Below are 13578 nucleotides of genomic sequence, written 5' to 3'. Positions count from 1 at the left end.
TCCCCATCAAACACCTGTACTTCCCCAGCAGTCCAGTGACCAACACTCCATGCTCCCAGTGCAGGGGATGTGGGTTTGACCCCAGGTCAGGGAACTAAGATCCCACATGCTGCAAGGCATTGCCAAAAACTATTAAATAGAATAAAAATAAAAACAAAACCTTGTACATGAATATTGAGAGCAGCTTTATTCACAGTAGCCAAAAAGTGAAAAAAAAAAAACAAATGTCCATTGACGAGGAATGTGTAAACAAAATGTGTCCGTGTATACACACAGCAGAGTATTATTTGGCCATAAAGAGGAATGAAGCCTGACTGCCACCGTGCAGACCCACACTGAAGACAGTGTACTGAGAGAATCTAGACACAGAATGCCACATTTTATCATTCGGTCCACAGGAAACGTTCAGAATAGGCAATCCACGGAGACAGAAAGCAGGTTAGCATTCTTCCAGGAACTAAAGGATTTTGGAGTGATGAAAATGTTCTGAAATTAGATAGTTGTGAAGGTTGCATGACTCTGTGGATATATTAAAAACCATTGAATTGTATACTTTAAAAGGGTGAATATTATGGTATGTAAACTGTATCTCAATGTTTCAAAAGCCCATGAGTTACCATCACTATATGCACTAGAATGGCTAAAATTATTTAAAAAATTATACCAAGTGATTGTCAAGATGCAGAGCAACTGGAACTGTAATTCGTTATTGGTGGAAAAGAGGCAGTTTTCACGTAGTTGGTGTACATTTAACAATACATTTAACCACATATTCAACATTTAACAAAGTAACCATACATTTAGGCTATGACCAACTATTGCAAGAGAAATAAAATCATGTCCACAAAAAGACTTTTACAGTAGGGCTCATAGCATCATGATTCATAATAGCGAAAAACTGCAGTCAGTAACGGAGAAGGCAATGGCACCCCACTCTAGTACTCTTGCCTGGAAAATCCCGTGGGCAGAGGAGCCTGGTGGGCTGCAGTCCATGGGGTCTTGAAGAGTCGGACACGACTGAGCGACTTCACTTTGAATTTTCACTTTCATGCATTGGAGAAGGAAATGGCAACCCACTCCAGTATTATTGCCTGGAGAATCCCAGGGACGGGGGAGCCTGGTGGGCTGCCATCTATGGGGTCGCACAGAGTTGGACACGACTGAAGCGACTTAGCAGCAGCAGCAGCAGCAGTCAGTAAAACTGTCATCACCAGGCGATCAGATAAACAAATGTTACATCTGTACCACTCTCTGAGTAAAAGAAACAAATCACTGATATACCCAACAAAGTGAATAAATCAGAAACCATGGTCAGAAACATCATGCCAGACCCCCCAAAAGTACAGAAATACAATATCTATGTGTGAAACTCTAGAATGAACAGAAGTATATGTTTACTGAGGTCAGGGGACGGAGGTTGACTGCAAAGGGTGTGGGGCGGTTGTTTGGAAAGATGGAAATGTCCAGGAGGAAACACAATGACCTGCCCCCCCCAACCCAAGCCCCATCAAGACGGCCAAAGGAGGGGCCTCAACACACCTGCTACGAGGCAGCGGGAAGTGAGGGTGCTGGCTGCCCACACCAATGTCCACCAGCAGGGGGCGTTTCTGCATGGCCTGCACCAGCTCCTTCCCCGTGCGTCTCTGGTCTCTGCAGGCACATAGACCGGGCTGCCGTGGAGGCTGTGGGCATAACGGGCTGTGACAGCCAGTCTGCAGTGTTGGCACAGTGAGGCAATGACAGGTCCCCTTGCTTCTTGCCTGGTCATGTGGGCGGGTGGTGGTCTGCAGGGTGGAGTGGGATATGAAGCAGGCACCTTTTAGGTACACTTTCCGAACAAGGCACCTTTTTGATCACGTCCAGAGTGTGTGCATGATGTTAACACATGGATGAAAAGAATGTGGAATAAGCCTGGTTGGGAGCAAGACCGAGCTCTGAGGAGGAAGTAGTTTCAGGGTGGGGCTTACCCCTCTGTGCTTACCCCCACCTCGCGGGGCCCAGGGGTCAGCCCCAGGTTGATACTGCTGCATCCTGGAAACTGGTTACCCCTCTGCCCAGAGCCAGCAAAGCTGGTTTCACTCATCCTGTGGGTGGGATGTCTGCCTCCCTGGTTTCTTCTGCCAGATGGAAGATGAGACCGGCGCCTCCAGGGTCAGTGCTAGTGCTGGCTGTGGCCCCAGCGTGTGGACGTGCGTAGGGAGGTGGGAGAACGGGAGGCCTGTGATTTAGTGGGTCTTCTCTTTTTTACCAGAAGTTCTAGAGAGCTTCCGAACCCACTTGTTCTAACAGGGCTCGAAAAGACTTCAACCCTATTGTCCACAATTGCTGGGGGCAGAACATTCCAGAGCCCACTGGAGACAGAAGCAGCTGGAGCCATCCCCTCCACAGCAAGCTGACCGAGAACTCCTCACCCCGTAAGGTTCCCACTGAGGCTCTTGGGCTCAACAAATACGCCTTTGTTGACCCGATGTCCAGTCGGAACTCAGGGGATTGGGGATAGGCTTGACGGCCTTCCAGGCCTCCCTGGGATGGAAGCAGAGTCCAGCCAGCCCCCATGAAGTCTCATACTCAAGGTCATGCTGTCCTCGGCTTGCTCATGTGGAAAGTGACCCAGAAGGGCCTTTTGGCTCCAGATCCACCACCGATGGCCCCAGTTTCCTCATTCCCAACTCAAATTCACGCCCAGGGAGTCTGACTAAACCAGGTCATCCTTTCAAATGGCAGTCCAGAGGTCACAGCCCCAACCCTGGTCCCTTTCGATGTAGCCAGGGGGATATGGCCCAGAGTTAACCATTGGTCCAAAGAGTGGTGGCCTTGCAGCAACAACAAAAACACCCAGCAAAATAGCATCTGTAGGTGCTGTGCTCGTTGAGGCCAGAGCAGTACTGACAAGGCATATTCAGTGATTAAAACTTTCACGAATCTGTAGTGTATTATTGCTAGTTTGGGGTTTCTCTGGTGGCTCAGTAGTAAAGAATCCACCTCCCAATATAGGACACACCGGTTTGACCCCTGGAGAAGGGAACGGCAACTCACTCCAGTATTCTTGCCTGCAGAATCCCATGGACAGAGGAGCCTGGTGGGCTACAGTCCATGGGGTTGCAAAAGAGTCAGACATAACTCAGTGACTAAACAGCAGTACTGCTAGTTGTATTTCCCGGTTGTGGAACTGAGACTTAGGGCATAGGAGTGATTTTCTCAAGGTCTGGAACCAGGCGTTGACCCCCAAGTCCCACAGGCAGACCCCCAACAGAGTGCCCAGAGGGCTGGTTAGCAGAACCTCAGAGAGTGGACGTGGGGGACAGATCTCCAATATAGCTCTCTAGCCTGACCTCTGCCCTGAGCCCCAGGCTCGGCTTCAAATGCTGACTTGATAGCTCCGCTTGGACGGCTAACAGATGGTTAGAAAGCCTGTGTCCAGAAAGCCTATGTCCAGACAGCTCTATCCCAGACTTGTTCCTCTGAACTCCTTTCCAACTCTGTCGACGGCAGACCCATCCTTCCAGCTGCTCAGGCCAAATCGTGTGGCTTCATCCTTAGACTTTCTCTCTCTCTCATCCCGCATCCAATTCCATCAGCAAATCCTGTTGGCTGGACTTCAACATATATAAAAAATCTGACCCCTTCTTACCATCTTCTTGGCTAAGCCCTATCTCCTGCGTAGATAACTGCATTAGCCTTCTCACTGATACACCCCTGCTTCTCCCCTTGTCCTCGCCCACGTATTCTCAACACCGCAGCCCCGGAAACCAAGTTCAAGTGCAAGTCAGACTGTCCTTCAAACCCTCCAATGGTTTCCAGCTCAAGTAGAGTGAAGCTGCTTGTCTTCTGAGGCCCAGCTGAACTCATGGCCTGTTGTCTGTCCCTCTGATCTCCTCTTCTACCTTCTGATCCCCCACCACCCCCTCTCATTCCACTCCAACCCTGCTCCCTTCCCTGCTATCCACTGAGCGTGCCAAGCACACTCCTGCCTCAGGGCCTTTGCACCAGCTGTTCCCTCAGCTTAAGTCATTCTTTCTCTGAATATCACCGTGGCCAGCTCTGTCAACTCCTTAGGGACTCATCTCAAAAGCTACCTTCTTTTGAGACAAGGCCCTTTCTGCCCCCTAAATAAAATGGAACACCCCTCCTCCATGGTTCCTGCTCCCTCCTCTCCTGCTTTATTTTTTTCCCACAGCACATATTGCCTGATGCATATATTTATCCCCTGCCACTAGAATGTATGTTCCTTAAAGTCAGGGACTTGGCTTTCTTTGGCTCTGTTCCTGGAGCCCTAAACAGTATGTGACAGGTATTTGTTGCATGAGATTGATAAAGGAGGGGCCGTGAGTTTCATAAGCTGAGCTGGTCCACCCAGTGTTCAGACATACTCAGGGCACATCGCGAGAGCAAGTGGGTGAACCCACTGAGGTCTTGTGTGTGTGATAACTGAAGAGCTGCTGGGGAAAAGCTCACGAGGGGGAAAATGACAGTCCAGGCACACGGTGCTTCCTGATCATAGTGACTTGGTTGACGACAGAGACAGCTGTGGCTGACTCCACGGGGCTCCCTTAGAGATCCAGGGGATGGCACTGGAAGTCCAAGGACCAGCATTTCTGGGAGCCGCAGGGAGTACCAGGCAGCCTGTCCCTGTGGTGCTCCCTGAGAGGTGCCCCTTGGGGTCAGAGAGCCTGGCCAGCCAGGCCTGTGCGTGCGAACGTGACACCCGCCTCTGGGGGTGATGGGGCCAAGAGGCCAGCACAACACCGCCCGAGTCACAGCCACACTTGTGCTCCTCTTCCAGCCCCACAACTGATGTATTAAGGCCGAAAGACCTCTTCCTGGCAGATTCAAAGGTGGTGGGATGTGACTTCTGCCCCAAGCGGCTCACATTCTGTAAGGGGGAGCATGGTTCGTTCATGTGATGCGTGTTTTTCAAAAGCCCACAGCATGCCAGGCACTGTGCCAAGCCCCGGGCTGCAGCTGTTAACAAGACGTGCAGGCTCGTCGGGGACGGAAATAAACCAGCAAATAAATGCACGACGAGATGAACACAAGCAGACATTAACGTTACCAAGAAGATGACTAGGAGAGCTATTTTGTTCTGTGCAGCGTTTTATTTTTTATACCAGCATTTTTAATGATGACCTGGATGAAGTTCTAAAATGCATGCTCCTCAGCATACTGTAGAGCACAGGTTGTTGTTGCTGTTCATTTGCTAAGTCACGTCCGACTCTTTGTGACCCCATGATGCAGCATGTCAGGCTGCCCTTCACTATCTCCCAGAGTTTGCTCAAATTCATGTCCATTGAGTCAGTGATGCTATTTATCCATCTCATCCTCTGCTGCCCACTTCTCCTTTGCCTTCAGTCTTTCCCAGCACCAGGGTCTTTTCCAATGAGTCAGTTCTTTGCATCACGTGGCCAAAGGATTGGAGCTTCAGGTTCAGCATCAGTCCTTCCAGTGAATACTCAGGGTTGATCTCCTTTAGGATGGACTGATGTGATCTCCTTGCAGTCCAGGGGACTCTCAAGGGTCTTCTCCAACACCCAAATCCCAATTTGAGAGCATAGCGAGCTCTGCTTAACGCACTGTGGTGACCTGATTGGGAAGGAAGTCCAAGAGGGAGGGATATGTGTACATGTATGGCTGGTGTACTTTGCTGTACAGTAGAAACTCGCACAGCAGCATAAAGCGATTATACTCCAATAAAAATTTTAAAAAATAATTGCTTCTCAGGTCTTCAGCACATTAGAGCCAGACCCAGGACCCAGAGAATCAGCAGGATGGGATTTAGCCGTGATACATTGTCCAGATCTGGAGTCAGGCCCCGAGGTCAATTATACAAGCTTGGAAGGTCAGAGTCGACAGAGCGTGGAGAGAGAGAGGATGTGGAGGATTCTGTTGACCACAAGTCAAGGACGGTGTGGCTACTCACTACCGTTCATTCCACGAATTCTGAGTGGATGTTATGGCGCCTGACACTGTTCTGGGCAGTGAAATGGCAAAATAAGACCCTGTGCTTATGGAGCCTGCATTCTGGTGGGAGGACAGACAACAGACAAGTGAATCTGGGCCTGTGGATGGTGATGGGTGCCAGCAACCCGGGAAGGAGGGCTCATCAGTGAGTGTGGAGAGGGTCTGCAATCTTAGGTGGGGTGACCAGGGTCACTCAGCTCTCAGGGGAGCAGGCTCGGATTTGTAGATGCTGTGTGTGTGTGCTAAGTCACTTCAGTTGTGGGCTATTCTTTGCAACTCCATGGACTGTAGCCCACCAGGCTCCTCTGTCTGTGGGGATTCTCCAGGCAAGAACACTGGAGTGGGTTGCCATGCCTTCCTCCAGGGGATCTTCCCAACCCAGGGATCGAATCCATTACTCTTATGTCTTCTGCATTGGTAGGCAGGTTCTTTACCTCCCGTGCCACCTGGGATGTTCAATTTGGAGATTAGGGTGCAGGTATTTACTGGGGAGTGCAGTTGGGATCCCCAAGTGTAGGAGGAGGAGGAGAAGCAGGATTGGGCATTGGGAGAAGTTGAACTGAGATTCAGGCCAAAAGCCTCAGCCAACCCCCAGGGAGCTGAGGACACAGATGAGCCTTCAGAATTGTCTCAGATCTGACTTTCAAACCCTGTGTTGATCGGTCATTGGATGAGGCTGCCTTGGAAGGACACACGTCCTCAAACAGGAGGTTTTCTTCAGAAGATGGTGCTGGAGGTGGTTTAGTCGCTCAGACGTGTCTGACTCTTTGTGACCCCATGGACTGTAGCTTGCCAGGCTCCTCTGTCGATGAGATTTACCACGACAACGGCACTAGAGTGGGCTCCCATTTTCTTCTCCAGGGGATCTTCCTGACCTAGGGACTGAACCAGGATCTTCTGCATTGCAGGCAGATTCTTTACCAACTGAGCCACCTGGGATGCAGAGACAATCCTCCAAAGGGCTGAGAGCCAAGGGCGCCTCTCAGCAGTCAGGGGACCAGTCCTCCACCCCTGCAGAGGGGTCTGGACAAGGCCTCACAGCCTCCACGACTGTCCTCCACCCCTGCAGAGGGGCCTGGACAAGGCCTCACAGCGTCCACGACTGTCCTCCACCCCTGCAGAGGGGCCTGAACAAGGCCTCACAGCCTCCACGACTGTCCTCCACCCCTGCAGAGGGGCCTGGACAAGGCCTCACAGCGTCCACGACTGTCCTCCACCCCTGCAGAGGGGTCTGGACAAGGCCTCACAGCGTCCACGACTGTCCTCCACCCCTGCAGAGGGGTCTGGACAAGGCCTCACAGCGTCCACGACTGTCCTCCACCCCTGCAGAGGGGCCTGGACAAGGCCTCACAGCGTCCACGACTGCAGGAAGACTTCAGCGAGAAGATGCTGACATAATCTGGAGGCCTGAGGACCACAACCTTCCCAGGCAGAGGAAACAGCAAGTGCGTGGGTCCTGAGAAGGGAGGCTGCTCGAGGGGTCCAGGAGGCTGGAGCAGAGTGGGGGAGGGGAGGGGAGGGGGAGCGGGCTTGGCATTGACCATCCAGGCCTTTGCAGGACTGTGACTTCTCCTGGGAGTCAGACTGGTGCCTCTGGAGGTGTTGGTGGAGGAACTGCTACACCTCAGTTATAGGTTGGTGGAAACAAAGAGGTAACTTTTCCCATCCTCTTTTATGGGACCCCTCTATCCTTTCCAAGGGTCTCTCAGGAATCTGTGGACCCAGATGAAGAACCCTTGTATTGCACCCATTTTGCTGATGAGATGAACAAACCAAGGCCCAGAGAGGTGAAGGGATTTGCTCAAAACCAGGCAGTACTGAGCTGAGCTGAGAGTCCCTTGGACAGCAAGGAGATCAAAACAGTCAATTATAAAAGAAATCAACCCTGAATATTCATTGGAAGGACTGAAACTGAAGCGCCAATACTTTGGCCACCTGATACAAAGAGCTGACTCATTGGAAAAGACCCTGATGCTGGGAAAGATTGAAGGTAGGAGGAGAAGGGGGCGACAGGATGAGATGGTTGGATGGCATCACCAACTCGGACATGAGTTTGAGCGAGCTCTGGGAGTTGGTGAAGGACACGGAAGCCTGGCGTGCTTCAGTCCATGGGGTCGCAAAGAGTAGGATACAACTGTGAGCGATTGAACACCACCACCACCACCAACTGAGCATCTGGGCTGTGTGGTCCCAAAGCCCACTTTGGACTTCCCCTTTCATCTGTAAATTGGAGATAAACCTGCTCACCTGGCTGGGCCGATGGGAGGACTCCATGCAATGTCTGTGTTGAGGCCTGGTCCACAGAGGCCTCCGTAAACCGACACTCCTGGATCCCATGACAGTGAGGCGGAGGGCAGATGGTGAGAATGGGCTCCTGGTGCTCGTGCCATAGAAGGGAGCTTCCTGCATCATCTGAGGCTGTTTTCGGGGAACCCAGTCCTCTCTTCTGTGCTGCAAGAGGCCAGCTGCACGCTGGGGCAGGTGGGTGGGGCGGGGGGGGGCGGCTGGCTCGTCACTGAGGCACCACAAGGGAGGAAGACAGGCTTCCCTGACCTTGACTCAGACCTGCCAAGCAAGCCAGCCTCCTAAGAGGGATCGCATGGATCGGTCGCTCGATTGTGTCCACGTGGCCAGGCGCGCAGGACGAACAGCACGGGAGATGCCGAAAGGAAGGATGTGTGCTGGGACCCAGGCTGCCTTCACGAAGAACCAGCTGGGAGATGCCGAAAGGAAGGATGTGTGCTGGGACCCAGGCTGCCTTCAAGAAGAATCAGCTGGGAGATGCCGAAAGGAAGGATGTGTGCTGGGACCCAGGCTGCCTTCACGAAGAATCAGCTGGGAGATGCCGAAAGGAAGGATGTGTGCTGGGACCCAGGCTGCCTTCACGAAGAATCAGCTGCAGGTGCTCCATGCCTTTTGCCTCTTGATCCACACATGGTGTGGCCACATTCCACTGAGATCCTACAGGGTCCTGGAGATTCCCGGGGCTGAAGCAGACCCCTCTCAGCGTGGGTGCCCCAGAAGGACCTGATGGAGACCTGCTGTCTGATGGAGCGTGGGTAGGTCTCGGGCAAGGAGGGGTGTCGGGGGCCGCAGAGGGAGGAGCACAGCGCTGGGGCTGATGGGAAGACAAAGGGGCACGCTGGCATCCTCAGACCCAGGTTCAAGTCCCTGTTGTGTCAGGCAGCTTAACCTCTGCAAGGCTCAGTTTTCCCAGCTGTAAAATGGGACCATAACACCACCTAGCTCAGGGTTACCAAAAGAAGAGTCAGCAGGTGAGTGTTTATGAAGACCCATCCCACCTGCCCCCAACTCACTGTCAGCACAGGAACACCAGGTGTGCCGTGTTCAGTTACTCAGTCGTGTCTGACTCTTTGCGGCCCCTGGACTGCAGCCCACCAGGCTCCGCTATCCATGGGATTTTCCAGGCAAGAATACTGGGAGTGAGTTGCCATGAAGCACCAGGAACAGTGGGTAATTGGGCCCTGGGGTCACATCCCTTAGGCTCAAACACCAGCTCTGCCTCTCACTAGCGATGGCTCTTGGAAAAATTGCCTACATTTCCCAAGGCTGAGTCACGAGGTCTGTATATAATAAGTATGTCATCATTCCAGAACTGTTGTTAGGATTAAACGAGATAATTCATTAAAGTCCTTGGCACATAAGATATACTTCACAAATATTAGCTATTACTACATTAAAAAAAAAAAGTGCTTTCAGGATATCCAGGACTCATGAATGGGGAAAACCACACCAGTTACTGGGATTTGAAGGGACCTCAAACCACTAATACAGAATTTGACATAGGAAAGATAAAGTTCTCCATTAAAGTTCAAAACATCAGTTCCGTATAAATATTTTTCCATTTCTGACTTAGAGAAGCCGCCTCTCCCTGTAACTTAAGCCCTCAGAGCCTTTGAAAGGAAATGTCAAATGAGAAAACCTAGCATGTCCTAACCACGGGATTCAGCTGTTTCTTTTTTCAGTCAACACACACTTAGTGAGCCCTGCGGGTATGCCTGCCTGTGGGTCAGGTCTGGGGGATGCCAGGGGGACATGCCCGGGTCTTTGTCTCCAAGGAATTCACTGTCTAAGGCCCTAGGACCTTCCCGATTGAGAGTTCAGTTCAACAGCCTGAAATTCACCAACTGGCTGTCTTCCTTCCACCCAGAAACACACTGGGAAATGGATATTCTAGAGCAGTTTTCCAACAACCATTTCTTGGAATCGTAAATGTCTGAGAGTTGCTGCAATACTTTAGATTATCTTGTTTTCTTTATCCACTGAAGCCAAGATTTTAATGCTACATCTGTGTGAGTATCTTTTGATAATAAGAACCAAATGTTGTTGGTGGAAATGACTGGAAATTACACTTCGGATCAGAATGTGGGGTTTTAGATTCCCACTTGGAAGGCAGTGCTGAGAAACAAACACACAAGACGTTTTCCCTATAAATCACCTCGGGATGTTGCAATACTCCTCCTCTCTCCCAGCCGGGATCAGGAGGACTGGGATGAAGTGTCCTGGGGAAGGAGTCACTGGGTGGTAGTAAATATCCTGCAGCCAAAATGGCACACCCACCTCCCACCTCCTCCGGCCTGTCCCATCAGCCACTAGAGCTCTCTGCACCGGGCTGTCCACAAGTGTCTCAAACTCAACACGTCCAGACTAAAGTCACCATTTCCTCCAAACCTGCTCTGCTATCTGTAGACGCCACGTAGAGGAAAGGCACCGCCTCGTCCTGTGCTGGAAGTCTGGAAATCATTCCTGGCCTCCCCCTCCCCTGCCTGTGCCGCTCTCATGGCTGTCAAATGCTGGCCCTTTTCTCTCTGATTTAGTCCCCTCATCCCCTGGCCCCTGTCCTGGTTGGAGTCCTCCTCCAGAGGACCATCTAATCCTCTGTTGTCCCCTTCTCCTCCCGCCTTCAATCTTTCCCAGCATCAGGGTCTCTTCCAATGAGTCAGATCTTTGCATCCAGTGGCCAAAGTATTGGAGCTTCAGTTTCAGTCCTTCTAATGAATATTCAGGATTGATTTCCTTTAGGATGGACTGGTTGGATCTCCTTGCTGTCCCAGGGACTCTCAAGAGTCTTCTCCAACACCACAGTTCAAAAGGATCAATTCTTTGGTGCTCAGCCTTCTTTACAGTCCAACTCACACATCCATACCTGACTACTGGAAAAACCATAGCTTTGACTACATGAATCTTTGCCTTAGAAAGCAGCTAGGAACTAAATATTTGTTGGGTGAATTTCCCTAAACCTGCTCCTCTACCAGTGTGCCCATGATACCCAGGAGGCAAAGCTGCCAGCTCAGTGTGGTTTTGTCAACATGGTGACCCCTCTAGTGGAATCTGATGCTTGCCGCACTCCTGCTCTTTCCAAAGCATTTTGCTTGAACTGGTTCGTGTGCAGCCTGTCTACAACCTGTGGGCTGCACACTATAAGCACACCCATTTGCAGGTGAGAAATCAAGGCCGGGGTCGGCGAGGTTGTGGTCCGAGGTCACTTGGTGGGTCAACGGCGGAGTCAGGATTTGACACGACGTTGGCACCCACCAATGTTTGCTGAAAGAGCTCTTGGATGCTTTGTTTAACCAGATGCCAAACAGACTCCACCCCTCAGCAGCTCCCACCCACCCTAAAACCCCGCCCTCCCCACGCAGCACTTCTCTTGAATTTGGCACTGAAGGTCATTTCTGCAGCCAAAGGTTGCTATCTGGAAGGGGAATTTCCCACTCTCCCCTCATATCGTGTAAATGGACCACTGCCCTTTCCAAATGGCTGATGCCCTGGTTGCTCCCAACCAGCGGTCAGTTCCTAGGTCATCACCTTCTTGGCCACCCACAGAATGCTCCAGCTTGTCAGCGAACTCATGATAAACGCCTGCGGTTTTCCTCTGGGAGGACAGTGGTGGGGGGTGGCCCCCCACAGAGGAGGCTGTCCCAGGGCGTCCCCTCCAGCCGCCCGGACCTACCCAAGGCTTGGCCCCCTCTGAGGAGCCGCTTTAATTGGTTCTGCATGGTGGTGTTATGGCTTATGTCGAAATCAGAGCAAAAGAATTCCGAGGACAAGGCCGCTGTCGGGAACCACATGGCCTCCCAGCTCCGCCTCCCCTAACCTGTTCCCAATTAGGGGCTTGAAAGGCTGCAGGCCGCCTGTTTGTTTGTGAAACTCTTTGACCAAATTCTGCCTCTGAAGCCCCTTTGTGGAGTTCCTGTTCATCTTTTCCTTTTTAAAATGCAGATGAAAAGAAAAGCCCCATGGAGGTGAGAAAGAACAAGGTCTCCCAACACTATGATTAAACAGGTAACTGATGAGAACCGGCTGCACAGCACGGGGAGCTCTGGTCAGCGCTCTGTGGCGACCTAGACGGGAAGGAAATCCAGAGAAGGGATGCCTGTATATGTGCAGCTGAGTCACTTTACTGTACAGCAGAAACTTAACTCAACATTGTAGTGTGACTACACGCCAATAAAAATTTAAAAAAAAAAGAAAGAACAAGGTCTCCCAGTCTGATCGCTACGTTGGGTCTGATGGGAAGGGTTGGAAAATGGTTAGGCTTCGTCCCTCTGCACTGGCTGGTGACCAGCGGTCAGGCTGACAAGCTGACACTCCCTCAACTGGACGCTTCCAGACGTGCCTGGACACCTTGATTCATGAAAGAGCAAGTGGGAAAACTTGGGAAGAGGCAGCATTTTCTTCCCCAGCCTGGACACCATTTTTGCCATCTACAAAAATACACTCTGCTATATTTAGGCAGCGCTAGTAACAGGGCCCTTTCTCTCTCTTTTTCCCCCTCAAGAATGTTTCTTGGTTTGTTTTTGTCATTTCATATTTTCCCCTACCACCTGGGGAAATCATCAAGCACTCACATTCCTCAATCCATCTTTCCTGCTGCTAGCTAATTAAAATGAACCTCTGGCCAAATTACGACCTTCTCGTGGATTTTAGGGACGGGTGGAAACTATTTGTGCATGTTTCCCTGCCTTGGATGGACTGTGAGTTGCTGGTATTTCTGGGGCATCCACTCCTTGCTGGACACCGTGCTGGTTGCCATCTGTGCCTTTTTCACGTCTTGTTGCTAGGCGCCGGGGGAGCTGTTATCATCACGCCACGCTCTAGATGAGAAAGCTGAGCCCTAGCAGGTCAGGCCCCGGCCCCAGCGGCCTGGGGACGCTGAGATCTGAATCCAGGCTTCTTTGACTCTAAGTTCTTTGTTGAACACGACGCTCAGTCTGGAGCTGGAGACACTCATTGGGGACACTCACTTCTGAAGTTCTGTGGGTTCTAGTTTATTGTGGGATTCCACTGGCCTGCACCTGGCCCTGGAAGCGTGCCCCCTAGAAGGGGCCTTGACCTGGGGGGTCGAGGTGGGGGGCCTCCCTCCTAATTCACCTCCCTACCCCGAACACCACACTGAGATGTCCGCTTAGCTTCCAGCCCTCACCCTAAACGGTAGTGACAAGGGAGCCCTCTTGGCCTTTCCCGGGGACCCCAGGAAATCAGGCACAAATTAAAGAAAGTCCCCAGCTGCCTCTCCCGATGGAAGGCTTGGCAAGTTGGAAAAGGGCGTCCACTCTCTGGATGGGTGTGGCCCCATGTCCAGGCATTCGGTTTGGC

Source organism: Bos mutus, chromosome 5 (assembly GCF_027580195.1).
Source record: "Bos mutus isolate GX-2022 chromosome 5, NWIPB_WYAK_1.1, whole genome shotgun sequence".
In the NCBI taxonomy this organism is placed as follows: Eukaryota; Metazoa; Chordata; class Mammalia; order Artiodactyla; family Bovidae; genus Bos; species Bos mutus.
Note: the sequence above shows the minus strand (reverse complement) of the source record.